This window comes from Odontomachus brunneus, unplaced genomic scaffold, assembly GCF_010583005.1.
Source record: "Odontomachus brunneus isolate Ranch 3 - 2012 unplaced genomic scaffold, Obru_v1 Obru_scaffold_092, whole genome shotgun sequence".
Classification (NCBI taxonomy): domain Eukaryota; kingdom Metazoa; phylum Arthropoda; class Insecta; order Hymenoptera; family Formicidae; genus Odontomachus; species Odontomachus brunneus.
The window spans coordinates 732,796-752,359 of NW_022639542.1; the positions used below are offsets into that span (position 1 = coordinate 732,796).

The window sequence follows — 19,564 nt, forward strand, 5'->3', positions numbered from 1 at the left end:
AGAGAGAGAGAGAGAGAGAGAGAGAGAGAGAGAGAGAGAGAGAGAGCGAGAAAGGGAGAAGGGAGAGAGAGAGGATCGGTGCGCGGCCCGGTCTGGTTTTACGACGCGAAACCCGAAGCCCACCGCCGTCTCTCGTGGAATTGAAAGGCACGGGCATGCCGGCCCCGGCTACGATAACCCGATTTTTTGCGATCGGGTGCGGTGCGCGTGTTCGCGACTCTAAACAAACCTCTCCTCTCGAAACGTGTCATGTTGTATCGGCGATATCGCGCGACGACGTTCGCTCACCCTGACGAGTTCATCGTGAGAAAACGTGATGTCGAGACGTGTGTTCAACACTCTTCGCTGAATTGACCGATACGATCGTCTAGTGATTTATTTTTACGGATAGTTCCCTACGCTCGTACATGTTAGTCAGCATTGCGTAGAGCAGAAGAAACGCGAATGATTCGATAGGAAAATATATACAAATTGCTCGATTAGAAATTTATCCCTTGATATTAGTTCTCTGGTTTGCACATATTTGAGAGAAAAAATATGTGAAAAATAAAAAAGATCTATTTGGTGAATATAAATAAATTTTTAAGTTTTAAATTTACTTAAATTTTAATTATTTTATTTAAACAGAATAAACAATTGTTTTTATGAAAAGCTAACGTTTTAAGAAAATATAGATTTTCTTATTTGAAAAATATTTTGTATATGTTAGTGTAAGTAAATATATCCAGTAAATATGTTATTAACCCAGTTTATCAGAATTTTTTTTTATTTCTTAGATATTTTTCTCTCAATATTCTCTCAGATGATGTTATCGGATCTTGATAAATCATATATACGGCGAGAATTTTATAGTAGAAATTGCTGTAGAATCTTGTAATTTGCCATCCTTTCATTTTCTATATGCTGTTAAAAAGTTTTCTATCCTTCTAACGAAAAATTTATTCCTATATTCCTTAACAAACTAGATTTTATTGTCAATCTATTCCTACGGCACTAGAAATCTAGTAAAATTGAAAGCAATTTATTTAAAAAAAAGAAAAACTATAATATTATATTCTCCCCTTGTAACACGACGAAGTAATCGAGATCTTATTAATAGTTAGAACACAGTAATATCATCTTCGTGAAACCGATGGGATAAATCTCTAGTAGGATACGATGAATTCATAAGCGACACGAAAACAAACTGTACACCTATCGATACCTCAACTCACCGGCATACAACATTGAACGATAACATCGTGTCGAGCGGAAAACCGTATGAAATTACGCGATATCATACATATATTTCGCGATACCGGTAATTAATACTTTCCGCGCGTCGCGCGCCAAGCGCTTGGAAATTTCGCGCGAGTTCGAATTCCACGATCCGCATCCGAATGCAGTATGCGGCCCACGATGATACGTAATTATGCGCGCGATGTATTACCATATCTATATCACGCGCCTAATTACATTCCTACACGCGAGTCAGCCTAACGACGTGATCGCGCCGCGCACTCTCCGAATCTGTCTCGGAGTCGAGCATCGCGCGACTCGTAAACGCCGGTCGCGTTCCTTCCGTCCTCCTCTCGTGTCGTCTACGCACCGACGGCATACGGAATCGATCCTGAGAATCGAACTTCCGGCGGCAACTCCTTCCGGCACACGACGCGTTATTAGAGGGTAGTCGGCCGAGTCTGAGAAGCGCCACGCTGACGACGAAGTCGTCAGCCGCGACTCTCCAGAGTTCGACGTTGGCCGTCCAAGTGCCTATTTGCTTTCTCGTGGGATTACCGCGCGCGATTTCCAACCGATTGTTTTGCGCAAAATATTAATATATCCGTCGTGCGTACGCGGAACACCTTGGAAAAATAGACGGAACTGTTTTCAATTTCAAAAAGCGGAAATGGTTCGAGTTACCTCTCGGTTTATTTTACGATTGATATTTATTGTTTTGACACACGTTGAAACATCTCTTTGGAAGCGACATGAGCGAGTGTCCGCAATCGCGGTATAAACAGTGCAGGACGCACGAGAACCTCAACTCGGGAAGAGAACGGATTTAATGACCACCAACGAGTGGAATATGCAATTTTCGTGCGCAATCATCGAGTAGCAATCGCAGTGGCGCGTTCCTCGCTTCGCCAGTCGCCTTCTCTTTATCTTTGTCCCTTCTTCTACTGTGCGTGCGCTTCCTCGAGTACCCTTTATCGCGGCTAATTTTCCTCCCCCATCCTGTATGCTCGCTCCTTCGCCGAAATAGCAGTCGGGGCTAATGGCGGCTAATTTATCGCCACCGTTCGCTTGATGGCGACGTCCGGCTTCGCGCCGCGTATCGAGCGTAGCCAAAGTTGTCCGCGTTTCGTACGGTTTCGCTTACTTCCCATCCGGCCGCGGCGGTTTCGTTTTTTCGCGAAAAATATACGGAACTTCTCGTTCCAACAAATAGACACGACTTGCCTCCAGGCGCATTTCAACGAGCGCATTTGCAAAGCGTGAGTTTTAATCACATATACACAGGCACAGGGTATGTTATATCAATAAATATATCCGGCGAAACGGAAATGTGTTCTCTCGTAAAAGAAAAAGAAAAGAGACACACCCCCTCTGTATTCGTTGACTTGATTATCGTAACGAATGCTCGACACACGCGGAATTAACATCCCGAAGTCGGATACGATGTGGGGATATCAACTCTCGCAATCTCCATGTTTGCATAGACCCTCATAGTTAAAATGACTTTGCTTTGAAGGTTTACCTAGGTACGTTACACTAGTCGTAAACCGCACTGTTCGTATAAGCACTGGTAGACTCTGTCTCTCTCGCAGATGTAAACTTTTGTTTCTCCTCCTCATCAGCTCTCACTCAATCGGCTTTCATCTTAGAGCAACCGCGTCATCTTCAAGATCCACCTCCCTCCGCGCGTTCCACGCGTATTCATATCGATACAATTCGTCGTTACGACGGTGTCGCGGTAACGTACGAGAATGCGTAGCGAAAGAATGTAGAAAGGCGAGGGGAGGGAACGGGGGAACGGGCGGGGGAGAACAAGTGAGAGGAGAGAGCGTCTAGTCGAGTTGGAAGATTGAACGAGATGGAAGAAAGTAGAATAGAGAGAAAGAGCAAGAGATAGCGCGAGAACGGGCGGAGGAGATGGACGGGAGAAGGAGGGGAAGTGGAGGAACAGAAGGCAAAGGAATGAACGAAAGAGTGTGAAAGAGTTCGCGGAACGAGAAGGAAAGGACGGAAGATAGAAAGAACGTCGAGAGGGCCCGGAGGAAGAAGGAGGCGGGGTGGGTCGCGCTCGAGGTGGGCCGAGGGGGGGAGGAGGAAATCTCCCCGCGTCTTCGGTCCGTGCCTTCCTTCATCCTTCGTGCCCGAGCTTCGGCTGTTTTCATGGCCGTCATTTAGTAGGTTCGTTCACCCCTGGGCGCAGGGCCGCGCGCGAGCAGGAGAAAGAGTGAGAGTGAGAGAAAGAGAGGGAGAGAGAAAGAGAGAGAGAGAGTGAGTGAGTGAGTGAGTGAGTGAGTGACTTTGGGCGAGAGGAGAGCGGAGAGAAACTGGCGGGTAGGAGGACGAAGGGCGAAGGAGGAGGAAGAGGAGAGGGAGGGTTAGTAGAAACGTGGTAGAGAGAAGGAAGAGGAGGAGAAAGAGGAGAAGGAGGAGGAAGAGGTGGAGGAAGAGTGCACACGGGGAAGAGGGGCTAGACGGCACGTACGGCTCGCCGTGCAACCGACGACTGAGGCGACGAGTGCGGGCGAGGGGATTCCGGAGATCCCTGAGCCTGTGCGTGAGTGGGGTGCCGGAGGGGGCCCCCGAGAACGAAGGGTCGTGAAGGTGGATGAGGAGTGAGAGAAAGGTGGTGTGTACCGATGACGGTGGTGGTGCTGCTGGTGCTGGTGCCGGTGGTGGTGGTGGTGGTGGCGGTGCTGGTGGTGGTGGTGCTCGTGCTCGTGGTGGAAGCGAGCGAACAAGCGAGCGAGCGAACAAACGAGCGAGCAACCAGGCGGGCAGGCCGGCTGGATGACGCGCGGGTGCCGAGGGGACAGGAAGGTGGAGGAAAGGGGTCGGGCGGGAGAGGGTCGGGAAGGGACTAAGGGAAAAAGAGTTCAGGCAGGTCTGGGATCGGACGAGGGTGAATGCGTGACGGTGTGTATCGTAGGCTCTCTTCAACACCGGGGAAGGCTGCCTTCTACCTGCCCGGCTTTGCCTTGCCTTTGCCTTCCTTGTAAACCTGCCAGCCGGCCGGACGGCGTGTAGGTACACTCTTCATTGCCCCCCTCTCTCTGTCTCCCTTTCCTCCCTTTCCTACACGTACGTAGCGGGCGGCGAGGAGGGCAGAGAAGAGAAAGAGGGCAAGAAAGAAGGATGGACAGATAGAGAGAGGGAGGGAGAGAGAAAGAGAGAGAGAGAGAGAGAGAGAGAGAAGGAGCGCGAGCGAAGTGAGTGAGTGAGAACGTCGAGTTAGTTTGCCTGACTGCAGCCTGTACGAGGCTGAGTATCTAACGCGGGGCTGCGCGAGGCCTAAATTTAGGCGTCCGCCGGAAGTACGCGTACAGAAGGAGGTTCCGTGCACCGGGCTTGATCGCGCAGCGAGATAAGGCGCGGACGAGGATACAGGCTAAGAGCGACGTTGTTGGGAGCCATTGGCGTTATTCGGCACATCCGATTGCGCTTGACAATCGTCTCGTGATCGGCGCGATTGGTTCTCTTGGCAGTTTTTTTTTTACCTACTGCGCGCTTTTCAACATTTTTTTATTGCCAGTATATTGCGAGGTATAGTATTAGTATTACTCGTAAATTAGTCTACTTTGGACAATAAATTAGTCTACTTTGGTCTTTAAATTCTCCGCGCTTGGTGGTAGGCTGTTTGTTTCATCGGACATCGCGTGTGAAAATTTGACGAAAAATTGAATAGAGAAATATTCTGTCGCGAATGAGGGTCACCGGCGGTCAATCGAACGCGCTCGAAATCTTCGTGGAATATATTTCAGCGTCGAACACTCGCAGTAACTCTCTGTACTTGTAGTCGTGACCGTCGGCGCGGAGCCGTTTGCGGTCTACGGATTTAATACGCATCATAAATTTTCAGGACTGTTTCGGCGGCTGCCGCAGGTTGTTATTAGCGCGGAAACTCCTTCCTTCACAGGTGTTAAATCCATCGTAACCAGAAACTTCTGTCTGGGTTTGCTCGCGCGCCCGGGATCAACCAAGACGCCGGCTCGTTTTGTCAATAGAAAACGAGTTACGAAGAGCTTTGGAACTCGACGTATAAACGTGACGGGCGCAAAGGCTCCTCGGAAACTCGCTCTCCGTGGGATGTAATTGTCGCGAGGTGCGACCGATGATTATATACGATACCATGACGACTTAACGCGATATCGACAAGAGAACAGCGTATACAAATGCAGTCGCAGAAAATGCAGGCGCCTCCTTCGTCAGAAAATCCCGCCTGAAATTAAACGTATCGCCTAGGTGAAGCGAAAGTTGCGCGTCAGAGAGGCGGACCGTGTTCCCAGTAAATTCTCTAATTGGACTTCTGAACACGAAGATTTTCGAGTCGCAGCGGATAAATTCGCGTGATTTAATTAACCGCGGAACTCTGGAAGCGCCGACGGAAAATGCGTCTCGGGTTCTTTTAAACATTCCATAAAAACTATTTTAATTCCGCGAAACCCTTTCTCGCCTGGGAGGACCGACCCAGTGCCGCTGCGAAATATTACGCGACCCGCGCATAACGAGCGAACGCTCGCTCTGCGAGCGTCCGTTCTGCTCTGCTCTGCTCTACTCTGCTCCGCACTCCTTGCTCGCTCGCTCGCTCGCTCACTTCTGCGCGCATCCACGGGCGGAAAGACGGTAACAAAAGTTTCCCCTTTTAAGAGCGTAGCGCGTAATAAGATATTTAATATCCCCCGGGTATAATTCGCCATAAAACAACGCGCGCCCGCGCGCCTTATCTCCCTCGTCGCTGTTTTTATTCGCAACCGGACCGACGGATGCGATTCGTGTAACTATAAAACGCCGTACCCCCTCGCGCTGGCAAGATGTCGAGACGCTGTATTCGCGATGCGCGCGAATACGTACCGGACGGTATAACGGTGGTTACAAGGGAGAGACACTCGGACGCGGATACACGGGGACGCGCGAGACAGAACCGTGTCTGTCTCTCGAAGCAGGATTTACTACTGTTACGGCTACAAGCGCGCTCCTTGTTACGGGAAACTTTTGTAAGAGTCGCGGAAGATGCGGTGTCGCGTTTCGTGTGAGGCGCACCGACGCGAAGTGACGCGACGCCGAAAGCCGGCGTTCGTACGCTTTATTAGTTTCTCGCTGTTTCCCAGAGGGTGGGCGGCAGGAAGGGCGAGAGGGAGCGAATCCGCGTGGAAACTAATCAAACTCGGCGCGCCTTCCGCGCCTCTCGCAAAAATTCGCGGAACGCATTCGACTTCTGTTCCGCGCCATCGTCCTCTCGCCGTGATCGCAGAGCGACATTAACACTGACGTTTTAGCGTCACGCATTCGTCGTGCGCGGCTTCGTTAGAAAGTGATTGAGCCTGGAGAAGTCACCGCGCCGAGTGGCTGAATTATTCGCCGGCTCGTTCGATTCGGCCGTTTTACATGGACAACACGCACACGCGTGTACGTGCAACACACAAAGTTTTCCTCGGTATTACACCGTCGTTTCGTTAGTTTCGGAACATCCGATAATAATGTTGCCCTAATTCGTGTTCGCTGTCAAACAGCGGCGGGCATAGGGTCGGTTGCAACAAGGTGGGTTAGCGCTCTAACCCTGGTTAACTAAATTTACCTTCTCCGCTATACATAATATAGGTAGAGCTACAATCCAGAAACGGACAACGAATTGCTAACCCCGGGAGTTGGTTAACCCCGCCTGTCGGTGTGTCCCGGCCATAGACATGCCGCGTACGTTTACAAGGGTTTACACGTTACCGCGGTTTTGTCTATTAACAAGCGGCAAATGATTTCGACCTGGGAATCAATTTTAAGCTTCCGGGACGCCGAGCTCACGATGCCGCGTCCCGAGGAAATTCTACGCTCTCTCCGAGCATTAATTATATTCTTCAATTCCAATTACCCTCTCCCTCTCTTGAATTTTAAATATTGACTTGTGCGATAAGTAATTTCAGATCGCGCGCTTCACACGGAACAAACAATTCCGTTGATGTAACTGAATTTTCCGTTGCCGCAGTTAAAATAAGGAACCGATGAAAAACTCGTTTGTAAGAACGGAAAGATTCCTATAGGGAGTTTCCATCCAGTCAACTGTTCTCAATTGTTACGCAAGAATGATCACGTGGAGTACGTTTTGAAAAAAATGAAGATAAAAATTTGATACACGATTTGAAAAGACGACATTAAGGTTCTCCGCAATCCTTCAACAAGTCAAATGTGGTAAATTTTCCTCTCTCCATAGTTATTCATTGATAAGCTTGACCCTTAAAAACTGAACAAAAAGGACACAATTAGTAAAAAATAGCACAACTAGTAGAAAATGAGAACTGTTTTTTTTCAATTAACTTCAAACGCCCATAAGGCTTGGATCTTTTTTGTTTTATACAGAAAGAGGTATAAACCATCTATTGATAAGATAAAAACTCGAAACTCATAATTTCTTGGGTTGGATCATTCCTGCTTAACTATTAACCTATTAATTAATTATTGCATATAAATTTTAACATAACTGAATGCTTAGACGAATGTTTTAAATTGCGGTAACAGAGAATTTTCACTTAGTTTCTATTTAGAAAAAATAAAACTATTTTATATCGTTATAATTTTAGAAAATAATATCTTGAATGAAACAATGATCAATACCCCGCAGATATTGTTTCGCAAAATTATAACAACATAAAAGTACAATCGTTTCATTCGAATGAAATTTGAAATTACTTGTAGCAATTCGATACTTCAGAACGGGACAATGTCTGTTTAATCATAATGAGATCATTCGTGATCATATGTGCGACTTCACTGTTGGAAGAAATGGATCTTGAAGGACACGAAAGAGCCAGAACGTTTTAAATTTGCTAAATACGACAGAGAATCGCCGAACCGCGGCTCTGCATCGTCACAACCAAGTTCCATCCAGTGAAATTAAATTTGGTAGGCGCGTCGCGCGAATTTGATCTTGCGGTATATATTCGCATCTAAATCTGATACCACAGCCACATTATATCGGGACAGTTCCGATTTAATTTCCTGTCGCGCCGCGCGAACGCAGCGAAACTTCTTTCCCTTTTCTTGACTCGCGCATTGGCCGTTTACCGTGCGACGCATTTGTGTCTTGTAACGTGCTTTTGTTCATTCAGCGCTAGATCAGAGGACAGCGTAACTCGGCAGTAAACTTAGACGGTAATACAGTCGTCTCGAATTGACGTTTAATTCTGTATATAATTCCGATGATGAGTACTATGACTTCCCGAATTTATGATTATCATATTAATCCAACTTTGATCAACGTTAGTTGGAGAGAACTGTAATGTCTTGTTAGAGTTTAAATAAGTCGAGATTCGGACTTACTCTGGTAAGTTCCAACACGTTCGTCATCTCTAATATCCAACTCAGAAAGTACAAATTAGATTAGATATGAAAAACAAAACTAAAAATGCTCCAGTTATTAATCGTCGATATATTTTCACACGATCATGCAAAAACTCAAGCCAATCGCCGCTGTTTTAAGCTACATTTCCAATTGTCTCATTGGGAGAAAGGAATGATATTGTTAAAATTATAGTTATTTTTTAATATCGAACGTACCCGATCGTATTTTTTGTGATAAATGGTAGTAGTGATACGCGTATGAAATTATTGTCACTAATATTATAGCAGAATTTAATAAAATAATAGGTTTGGCGACCGTAATTTGTAAGAATTGTTCCTCCGTGTGATTATAGTCGCAAATACTAAACATTTTTTTTTAAATAACTGAAGAATCGAAAGTTCTATAAATTCCGAAAAAAAGATACTAAATTCACGTTCCTCAAAGCAGATCCGCTTTTACTACACAAAGAAAAATTGTATTCTGCTGCTAGGAAAAGCGTTTATTCCGTTTACTTTACTTCTTTTGTGAATATTGCTTATTTTCAACGAAGAATATATTCTTTTGATAATAATCTTAAAGTATATCTATCGCAAATTTCATAAAAGTTCATCATCATGTATCTAAAAGAGGAATATATTTCCTTTACAAGAATATTGTAGAATTTTGTAGAATATAGTAGAATTTTATCGAAGAGAAAGTTGATTCGGTTCTGTATAGCAAGCAAATCGAACTTTTGTTTTAATCTCATATTCTCGATTAAAATGCTAAACTTACTAGGACTCGGAATATATTTTAAACAAATTTGATGCTTGATAGTAAACTCTTGTGATAGAATTGCGGATAAATAAACGTATGAAGTACTTGAAGCAAGCAACATCTATTTGAATGCAGTATGCATTTTTCTGCGTGCAGAATAACGTAGAAAGTACTAATGGGGCACGACGTTGATTACCTCTCTCGTCTTAATCGACGTGAAATCTCAGCGACGGCTGTCACTGGTGTGTGTGCGCGGTCGGGGATCCACACGTACGGCAGCACCGCAACTTGTGTGTGCACGATCGTTCTCCGTATGCGTGACACGTGACATGTACTAGTCGTCGCCGTTAGTACGATCCTCCTGCCGCTCAAATGAAATACTTACAGCTTAATGTGCGTGTAATCCGAATGAGGGAGAACGTCCAGCAGTTGATACTTTACCTGTTTTCGGCATTTTTGCGCAAGTGTAAAATGTATGGGAATTAAGAGAAAACGAATATGTGTGAGTAACAAATAACAACTGATAAATAATTGGTATGATCCGAACAAGGATGCCGAAAACTGGTGAGTGCTACAGCGAACGCCGGTTGCGTGATTCTCTCTACACGACGATTGCTACTCCACGCAGCTTACGTTGAAGTGGAAAAGAAAGAAATAAAAATTCCGCGATATTTCGCTTCTTTTCGACGTATTTCTATCCGCATTTAATTCTCCCCCTCCTCCCCTTTGAGATACGGTGTAATTGTTTTTGTATTATTCAAAGGGCGAGAAAAATATGGGCTGACCAGAGATGTCGAGGTTGAAGGAGCAACGTGACCAAAAGTCGAGTCGATGCATAAAGCCAACGTATCTTTTTGCTTTCGTACGCGCAAAAGTAATGCGTAGTTAAGGTGTGGAATTACAGGTCGTCTGGCAAAGAAGCCGATCGAGTTACAAAATTGCAAGCTTCACGAGAAAAGCATCCCGAGCACGCCGAGTGCATCGGCATTTTCTTCGGGACGTCGCTTTCGCGCCGCTGAAGGCGCCGCCATAAGCGATGTAAAACTGCTCGTACAGGAATTCAATTTTACGTTCGACTGTAAGGAAGAACGGGCTCAACCGTCGTTCGCCGGGCGCATCGTAAAACGCTAATATCGTCGCCAATTATGCGCGACGGTCGAATCGCCGTGATCGATATTAAAAAATAATTACGGCCGCGCCGAGGCTGTACTGGTGTCGTGCGTTAGGAATTATTATAGTATCGATTATCGATTTACGAGAAACGGACGCACGACTCGCGCGAGCGCGCACCCACTCCGTCCTATACACACCATCCTCAGAATGCACTACCACTGCAACTGCACCGGTTATACGCGTGTGTAGGTGCGCATACCCGCATAAGAGGCAACACAGAAACGTCAACGACACGGCGTGCATCGGGCATAAAATCGGGGATAGTGCAGTTTTCGCGTGGCAGTTGGCCGCCGAAATACATCGGTTCTGACTCGCAGGGCGAAACAGCGTTCAGCGCTGATGGATCGTGCGCGTTTTGAATACAGAAACGCGACACAGTCGGTCATAGAAATCCGTACGAATGATATTGACCGAGACGAGATACAATTTTTGTCTTTTCATTTGCGTATTTCTCTCAGTCACAGTCACAGATGACGCTCGATCTTTGGCTTTCGATGGAAACGCGAGTCTCGGGAAAATTGCAATAAGGAGCATCGTTGGGAGCCCCCGATTAGGCTAAATCCACTCGAATTTCCAAGACGGCGGCTCGAGATTAAGCATCCGCGACTCGCGAAACGGAAACGAAACGAGGCGGAAATCGTAACATTGTTGAGGGAGCTGCGTGAGAGGGTGAGAGAGGAGGGTCGAAGAGGGGAAGCGATAGGATCGGGGATTCGTAAAACGGTGTAGTCGAGCACCGGAACGCCATAATGCACGACGAACGCATAACCTTAAAAACGAAGAAGATTGCGGAGGGGGAATGGGACCGAGGGATGGGGTGGAGAAGCGGGAGTGGAGATGGAGGAAAGAGAGAGAAAGGAACCGAAAGAGAGCCAGCTCTCGCGTTTACGCGGCCGCTTCGCGCCGCCTCGCGAGAGGTACCAGGGGAGAGAGGCACCCTCACCCCCGCGCAGGGTGGTTGAGGAGTAGAGGGTGCGCCGTCGACCGGCCGCGCGCGGTCGGTTTGGGCGAAGGAAGGCGGATACGCCGCGCTGCGATACGAAGCGGAGCGATGCCGCCGTCGCTGCCGCCGCCGCGCCACCGCCTCCGCCGTCGCTGCCGTCGACGACGACATTTGGAACAGATAATGGCGCGAATACGCCGCGGGGGTGAACGAACCGCGGGTCGGACTGGGTTCAGTTGGGTCGGCTTGGGTTGGGTTGGTATCACATCAGCTATCGATCTTATAACGCCGTGCGGCCCCCGTTGTCTCCTCGTTCCAGTCCCGCGCCCCCTCTCTCTCCTATCTATCTGTCTCCCTTTCTCCTTCCCTCTGCGTCCTCACCCTACCGCCACCCCTCGCCCTGCGGCAACCCTCCCGCGTACATCGTCACCCTCGCGCTCTCTTTACATCTCTGTCTCTCTGTCTCTCGTTCTCGCCGTCCTCTATTCCACGCGTGCTCCCCCCGCGCGTGTCACCTCACGCTCCTTCTCTCGCCTCTTTTCTTTCTCTCTCCCCTGTGTGTGTGTGTGTGTCTCCGCCGCCTCTTTCGCACGCTTCCTGTCTCCATTTCGCTCTTACTTTCTCGCCCTCGCGTCTTCTCGCGCGGTCTTCCGCGTTGCTTCCCTCTCTCTCTCTCCCTCCCTCTCCGTCTCTCTCTCTATTTCCCTGTCTTTCTCTCCCTCTGTTGCATTCGCCGCTGCACCCTCGAACCTTCCTTTTTCTCCTCTTACGAGCGCGCGCCGATCCACCGCTCGCTCTTCCTATTTATCAACGCGACGCATACGCGTGGCGTTACGGCTCCGCGCGTGCCCGCGGACGTTAATTTTCCGGGAAATTATTTCGTCGAGAGAAAAACATGAACGTCACAGCTCCTACGACTCTGCTCTCTCTCTCTCTCTCTCCCGTGGGGAGGAACAGAGGACGAAGATTACGACGAGGAGGCAGGACGAGATTGCCGCGGAGGGTCCATGACCCATATGCGTGAGATATCGTCACGCTCACGTTTCTGCATTTTCCTTGCTCTTCTCGCGAGGGTGATGCCCTTGCGCGTTCAAGTACCGTTGAAGCCCTTTCGGATTAATGTTGACTTTATCCACTTGTTGTGGGGATTATCAGATGGACGAGTTGTGTCGCGATGGTAAACGAAGCTCCTGTTAGGGAGCGAGCACGTAATGGGCGAAATGTCGTTTCGAGTGTGATTAAGGCCATGTAGTAATCTCTTTTTCAATTCAATCCTTTCTTTGCTAATGTTGCTGTCAAGCAACATTGATTTTCTCATGAGCTATATGCAGAAATAATAGATACAAGACGCATTTATTTAGCCCTGTTGTTCCGAAACAACATCTGGTTACTTCTATTCTGTTTGTTTCAGTAGTTTCGATTTTTGCCTGTGGGGGTGACAAAAATTGTTGAAAATATGTTTGCAACATGTTACGACTACATTCAGGAGACATCATTTACTTCATTCAAATACTCAAGAATTTTCTCCCTTACATTTCTTTAGGTCTACCGAATAAAGGGTTATCAATTCCCAAATATCTTCTTTCTCTCTGTTGTTCTCATTTGCCTTCTTTATGAGTATAATCGTATGTACTTATATTTTATCACTGATACGAATATGAGTGAGCGAACGTCGCTGAATTATTTCTCCAAAACAAGCAAAACTCTCCGTAAATTCATTAGTCCGGCCAGAGAAAATTGTATCGATCGTGTCAACACACGGATATGTGCGTGTATTTTGTGCCGTTACAACAACAGCCGAATGCGAGCGACACTGGAAGGCGTAATGTTGTCGGGGTCAACTTGTGTAACGGTAAATAATAAATTACCGGCAGCAAATTATCATTAAATATCAATTATTGGAAATATGTTATTACAATTTAGGACGCGCGGAGTCTACATCGAGCGATTACAAGCTCGTCGCGTAATTAACCGTCCACCTAATTTGCGGCTCGCGGCAGAATATCGGCGTTTTATTCACGGAGCGATCGCGCTTTCTCGAAATGCTCCCGGCCAATCTTTCTCTCTCTTTCTCTCTCTTTCTTTCTCTCTCGTATCCGCTGTGTTTGAATCGCGGAATTCGCCGCTTTTAAGGAGCGCAGCCGTCCCGCCCGTTTGAGTGGGTCATCTGAAATCGAGATCCGAGGAGACTTTCATTTCACGCTCGGCGCGCTTCTTCCCCGTGTATGTGTATGCTCACTTGTGGTATTCGCGCGCGGTACGCAGCCGATCGGCTGAGATATCGCGAATCGTTACCCGCGACTGTGACAAAGGTCCCTCGAGCTCGAGTTATTTCTGGAAGAGACGGACGATTCTCGAGATCGAAATATCCGGATGATACATGCCGGCCGTTCCCGTCACAAACAGCTATACATTTCGCGCTTCTCGTCGTTACGTTTCCCGGCCGCGCGAGCGGCACGAACGGAGAATTCTGGAGCCTCGTGCCGATTATAACAAATTGCGGAGCCGCGCGGCTGACGTGTGATATTTCCCGTGCGCGACCACACAACGATCGACGGTAACGCGGCGAACGTTATGCGGCGCAGGGCGAATATATAAGGGAGTGTCCCGATGAGCGGAAGGCGCATCGCGGCTCTCATCAAAAATCGTGGAGATTGTTAATCGCGTTCGCGGCTAACTAGCTCTCCTCTCTAGCTCGAGGCTTTGCACTTCACGCGCACTCTGGAATTCCGAGCGCCACTTGAAAATTCATTTGCGTCGCGCCAAAGTCCAAGCCGACGCCCACCCCTCGTCCCGTCGTCTCATAGCGCGCTTCGAGCCGCTTGCCGGGCCAGACGTTAGAATTTTTAAGTGCGATTACTACCGTATTTATAATGCGCGAACGCGCACTTTAATTGGCGCCGCCTGCGTCTGAGGAAACATGTTTCTTTCTCTCTCTCTCTCTCTTTCCCTCCTACGCTCTCTCCCGCTCTTTTTTTTTTTTCACGAAGCCGTATTCCTTTTAATTAAAGAGAGGAATTCAGGAAATGTGGGACGAGATGAAAGTCTTCGCCGCAGCGGATTACTTTAAACGTTTGAACGACAAACGCACGCGTGAAGCGGTCCTCGCTTCTTTATATTTCGCAAAATTGCGATTCTTAAAAAGAAAAGAAGAAAAATAAATGATGATCCCTTCATCGGAAACGGACAAGTTTGCCCGGTGGACACGCATTCGCCGCGGTGTACTATGTATCGTCAGTATCGCACAGCTAATAACGACATATTCTTTAGGCTGTCGTCGAAATACAGGCGAGTTGTACCGATTTCCAGCGAATTCGCAATGTTCGTCCTCAAAGGGTTAATTGGTTCGTTTCCCTTGTCAAAAGGCTCGTGCTCGCTCGAAATCGCTGACCTGGTTCGTGGTCGGCCGTAGAACAAAACCGGTCGGCAAACGTACGACAAAACGCGCGCGCGTTGAGCGACACACTCGAAACTAAACTAAACGTTTCGCTCACCGTCACATAGTCGTCCTTGTCTCTCTTTCTCTCTCTCTCTCTCTCTCTCTCTCTCTCTCTCTCTCTCTCTCGCTCTCTTTCTAGGATCTCTTAATCCGGCCGCGAGAGTCGATGGCGGTCGGAGGCCGGAAGTCAGTTTCTCGGCAGACAGCGGCAGCCTCCGCTCTTCTGTTATAACGGCAGAGAGCAGCTGCCGCGGCGTGTGCACGAAGCCGGAGAGGAGCTGGAGACGTGCCGATCAGACCTGTCAAGTTATTGTCTCGGGTTTTAATGGAACATCACGACGCGAGCCGTCGCCACCACCTCTGCCGCCGTCGCCGCCGCCGCCACGCGAAATACCGCGGCGCTGAACTGAACTGAATTAAATGTCGGCGTGTTTTGCATTGAGGTCCCTCCTGTCGTCGTCGTCGTCGTCGTCGTCGTCGTCGACGTCGTCGTCGTCGTGACCGTCGTCGTCATCGTCGTCGTCGTCGTCGTCGTCGTCGTCGCGGTCGTCGTCGTCGTCGTGGTCGTGGTCGTCGTTGTCGAGGCCGATGCATAATGGAGGTAGGCCGTCGCGGGTGTAGGTGGTACACTTCAATTCCGGGAGAACGAGGGAAATAACGAGAGGAGGTGGAGGTGGCGGTAGAAGAGGATGGGGAAGCTGCTGCCTAGCTGGGCGAGCGGTGATCGAGGGTGGGGAAGGGGCGCTGACGGAAACGGTGTCGGTAGTGTGAAGAGTGTCGGCGAGCGAGCGCGGACCAGGAGAACGAGTGTCGAGGAAAAAGAGGAGGCTGAGCGAGTGAGCGAGCGAGAGAGATAGAGAGAGAGAGAGAGAGAGAGAGAGGGGGGAGAGAGAGAGAGAGAGAGAGAAACGATGAATAATTGAGAAGTGAGCAATTTAGGTGACTCGGTGAGCCGCTCCATCGCCGACACCCCGTGGACGACATTCTTTTTCTCTGTCTTGAAAGAGAAAGAGAGAGAGAGAGAGAGAAGGTCGTCGTAGTCGCCGAAAACGTACGAGATTTCAGCGGCGTCGAGCCGGTGCGCGAATAATTAAAAGCCGTTACACCGGTAATCACGTTAAGAGGAGCCCGCGCTTAATTAACTCAACGGTTGCGACGGCGGCAGCGGCGGCGGTGATGGTGGTGACGGCGGCGGCGGTGGCGGCAGTAGCTCGTCGCGCGTTTTCCGAGACGTCTTAGCGTGTCGGGAGACACGCGGCCTTGTTACAGTGTCAATGCCGTGCCTCGGAATATTCTACCAAGCTGCACTTTAGAAACTTCGACTAAATGACTCGACAGAGGAGGCTGCGAGTGTCGTGCGTGCAGATGTCTCGGATAGCGGTGCTCTGTTTCCCTCTGAGAAAATATATCTCATACTTATTATTTAAGAACGGTGTACTTACGAATTAGAGTTTCATGCAGCGGTCTAGCACTGTGGATGATTAAGTATAGTCAAGAAATAATGCAAAATAACAGCAGAATCGTATTGTTACGGATAACCTGCGATTTTTACATCGCAAAACGCACGGTCGGTTTATGCATTTTTCCCCCCGTTTACAAACTTTGCGGCCTGTGTTTAACGCATCGATGCAGTTTTAATCCGGCGGAAAGCCGGCCCGTTTTTTACGCGTCCGGTTCATTGGCAGTATCGAAATCCGCGCGTCACGTGCGGGATTAATTGGCCATTTCCGATATGTATATACATTTCCATTTCGGCGGAGCGATGGGGTTTCATCGATCGACACGCTCGTAACACAAAATAAACGCTTGTCAATCAATGGTCTGAAAGAGACGGGGAAACAGAGAGATAGAGAGTGAGTGAGTGCTGAATGAGCAAGAGAAAGAGAGACGCGCAGAGGGTGAAAGAGAGCGAGAGGACGAACCATCGGATAGTGTGGGAGGTCCTGCGATGTAACGGTGAGGGTAGAAGAGAGAGAGAAACAGAGAGAGAGAGAGAGAGAGAGAGAGAGAGAAGCAGACAGAAAGAGAGAGAGATACAGAGAGAGAGAGAGAGGTGGAACGAGAGGGAGAGTGAGACCGGAATTGCCGGAGAACAACTGCGGACACGTGCCACGTACGATTCAACTCTCGCGGATTACGCACGCCGTGGCGTGGAACGTTTTGATAAAACGCGGTGGCGGCTCTCGCAGCGGGAAACGGAGGTTTCATGGTCTCGTTAATATCTCCACACGCATCGGGAGATTCGTAATAAGATTTGTATTTATGGCAGGCTCTCCTCTCTGTCTCTCGGAAGATTAATAGGTATTAATGATCTGCCGACACTCAAGATAGCGGATTTTACCGGAAATTCCGTGTTTAGCAAAAGGCGCGCCACTTGGGCAGACGTAAGACGACGGTGTGAATCCGCTAACGCGCTTCAATATGTGTATAATGTTAATTAATTCAGCGATATACACATTCCACGGATCAGAGTAGATTGAAGCTTCAAATAAAGTCGTTGGTGATTTGTCTCTATGATGATTGAGATCTTTCGCTGCGGCTGTTAGATTACAATAGCCCTTTAAATGAAGACTTAGAAAGATGAGCAATGAGGACGTAACATGTGCGCGACATTATCTCATGCGTTTTTCGTATCAATCAGACACGCTAAATCATTAATTTTATTTCCCACATAAACAATATAGTTGAAGACTCCTGTCATTCGTCTCATTATTACGCGCTATTATATGTTTGTTTCCAGAGTAATGTGTCGTTTATCTGAGAAGGAAAGGACAAAGCCGATCCTGCCGTCCCGCCGTGTCCTCCCTGATTGTACAATTAGACGGTAAGCATCCTTATCATCATCACCATCAGCCATCCTTGCTAAGAATATCCCTCGAGAGACGGTCAAAAGCATCCCCCAAACCGATCCACAGCGCTTATCGCGGCGCGAGTCGAGCCCAGCCAGGCAACCAGCGCGGTGATTCGAATTTACCCACGCCCTGCTTATCGCGCGGAGTTCATCTAACCACTCGCTCATTGCCTATAAAAAGACTGCAAAAAGCCGCGGAAAAAAAGCAACGAGCCCTCCCTGTGTGCGCGTGCGTGCGAGCGCATCGCAAAAAGGAGGTGGCGAGTAGCTATCGGCGAGGAGAGAGAAAGAGAGAGAGAGGTAGAAAAAAAAGAGGCAGCCCGCGGTTCACACCGTGTTAACACACGTGTACGCGCGCGCGCGCAAGCGTGCACGTGCATGCTACTACGTGTGCATGCATCCCCCTCATGTGTGTGCGTGTGTACGTGTGTTTACATATCGATGTAACGTGTGCATGTGGCCGATGCCTGCCATGAGAGGGATATTTTTTCGAGAAGCCACTCGGCGAGAGAGACGCATCTCGATCGTGGAAGCGTGCTGCCCGGCCACCGGAAGTTGTCGCGCGCTGCCCATCTCGCGAGAGAGAACGTGAGGAAGGGGGAAAGAGTTAAAGAGTGGAAGCGAAGGGCCGGAGCGGAGGCAGGCGGCCGGTGAGAGGACGCGGGACGCGGGGTTGGGGGAAGACGAGAAGGGCAGCAGCAGCGGGTGCTCTCGGGCGCTTTTAAATATAGTCGCGCACACCGAGCTACCGGACCGGCGTGAACACACGCGGCCGTTCGCTCGTTCACTCGTTCACTCACTCACTCACTCACTCACTCACTCACTCACGTGCACACATGTGTGACCGTGCGCGTCGTGTGCGCGCGCGCGCGGGCGCACGCAAACAGCGTGTTATCAAAGGATTGGAAGCCAGGCGAAGCGCCTCTGCATGAAATTTTGCGTGCATTATAAATGCACGCGGAGCCTCGCAGGCGGAAGGGAGAAGAGCAGCGTGCTTTGAAAGAAGAGGGAGAGAGCGAACGAGTGAGCAGGAGAGAAAGAGAGAGAGAGAGGGAAAGAGAGAACGAGGGGGGAACGTAGAACAGGGCGAGAGAAAAAGAGAGGGACAACGTCGAGGGGAGGAGAGACAGATAGAGCCCCGACTAACCCGGGTTAGGTTGGGCATGGTACGTCGGTTGGTCGGACGCGGCTCTAACCTACCGTAACGCTATAAAAATAACGGCTCACTCCGTCCTCGTCGCACGCGCGTCCGCGTGCACGCCGATCGCATCCTTCTCCCGCCCAGTGCATCGCTCCGCGTCCTCCTTGTGTACGCGCGATTGTCACACCGACGATGTTTCTCTCGCGCCCACAGGGCAGAGGAGGAGGAAGAAGACGGCGAGAGATAGGATGGGCGCGCGGAGAGAAGGTAGCGAGCGCGTGGTCGCGGAGGGAGAGAGGAAGGGTGGTGCGTGTGCGTGCGTGAGGAGCATGTGTTACGTGAGAGGTCCGTTTACACCGCGCGAAAATTGCACCGTGCCAACCTTCCTCCGCGGGCCACTCGAGGAACCATCATCATCGCGGACGCGACGGCCAACGCAGGCAGGCAGGCAGGCAAGCAGCCGGCCAGCCAGGTATAACGCGCTCGCGAAACCTTCTGCGCGCGCGTTGTTATCGGAGTCCGCGTGTTAGAAATCTCCGCCGCGGGTTCTCTTCGAGAATCTTTTTCTCTTCATATCTCTCTCTCTCTCTCTCTCTCTCTGCCTTCGCGTACGACTCGGCCGACGCTAGCCGGCCTGGAAAAGAATGTTTCAATCACCGCCACAGGTGTCGAATCATCACACCGGCGGGAATTTCGCGTGCGCTCGGCGATAACGT

The 19,564-nt window shown here is 49.2% G+C and overlaps 2 protein-coding genes across 3 annotated transcripts in view; one reads left to right on the forward strand and one right to left on the reverse strand.

The window, feature by feature from the left end:
• LOC116848270 overlaps positions 1–19,564 on the reverse strand; it is a 225,591-nt gene that overhangs the window by 79,502 nt on the left and 126,525 nt on the right. The gene's annotated exons all lie outside the window — the stretch shown is intronic.
• LOC116848284 (mushroom body large-type Kenyon cell-specific protein 1) overlaps positions 1–19,564 on the forward strand; it is a 380,233-nt gene that overhangs the window by 77,752 nt on the left and 282,917 nt on the right. For both annotated transcript variants that reach the window (XM_032824190.1, XM_032824189.1), the window contains exon 4: positions 17,597–17,680. The gene's annotated coding sequence lies outside the window, so the exon portion shown is untranslated. The remainder of the gene's footprint in view (positions 1–17,596; positions 17,681–19,564) is intronic.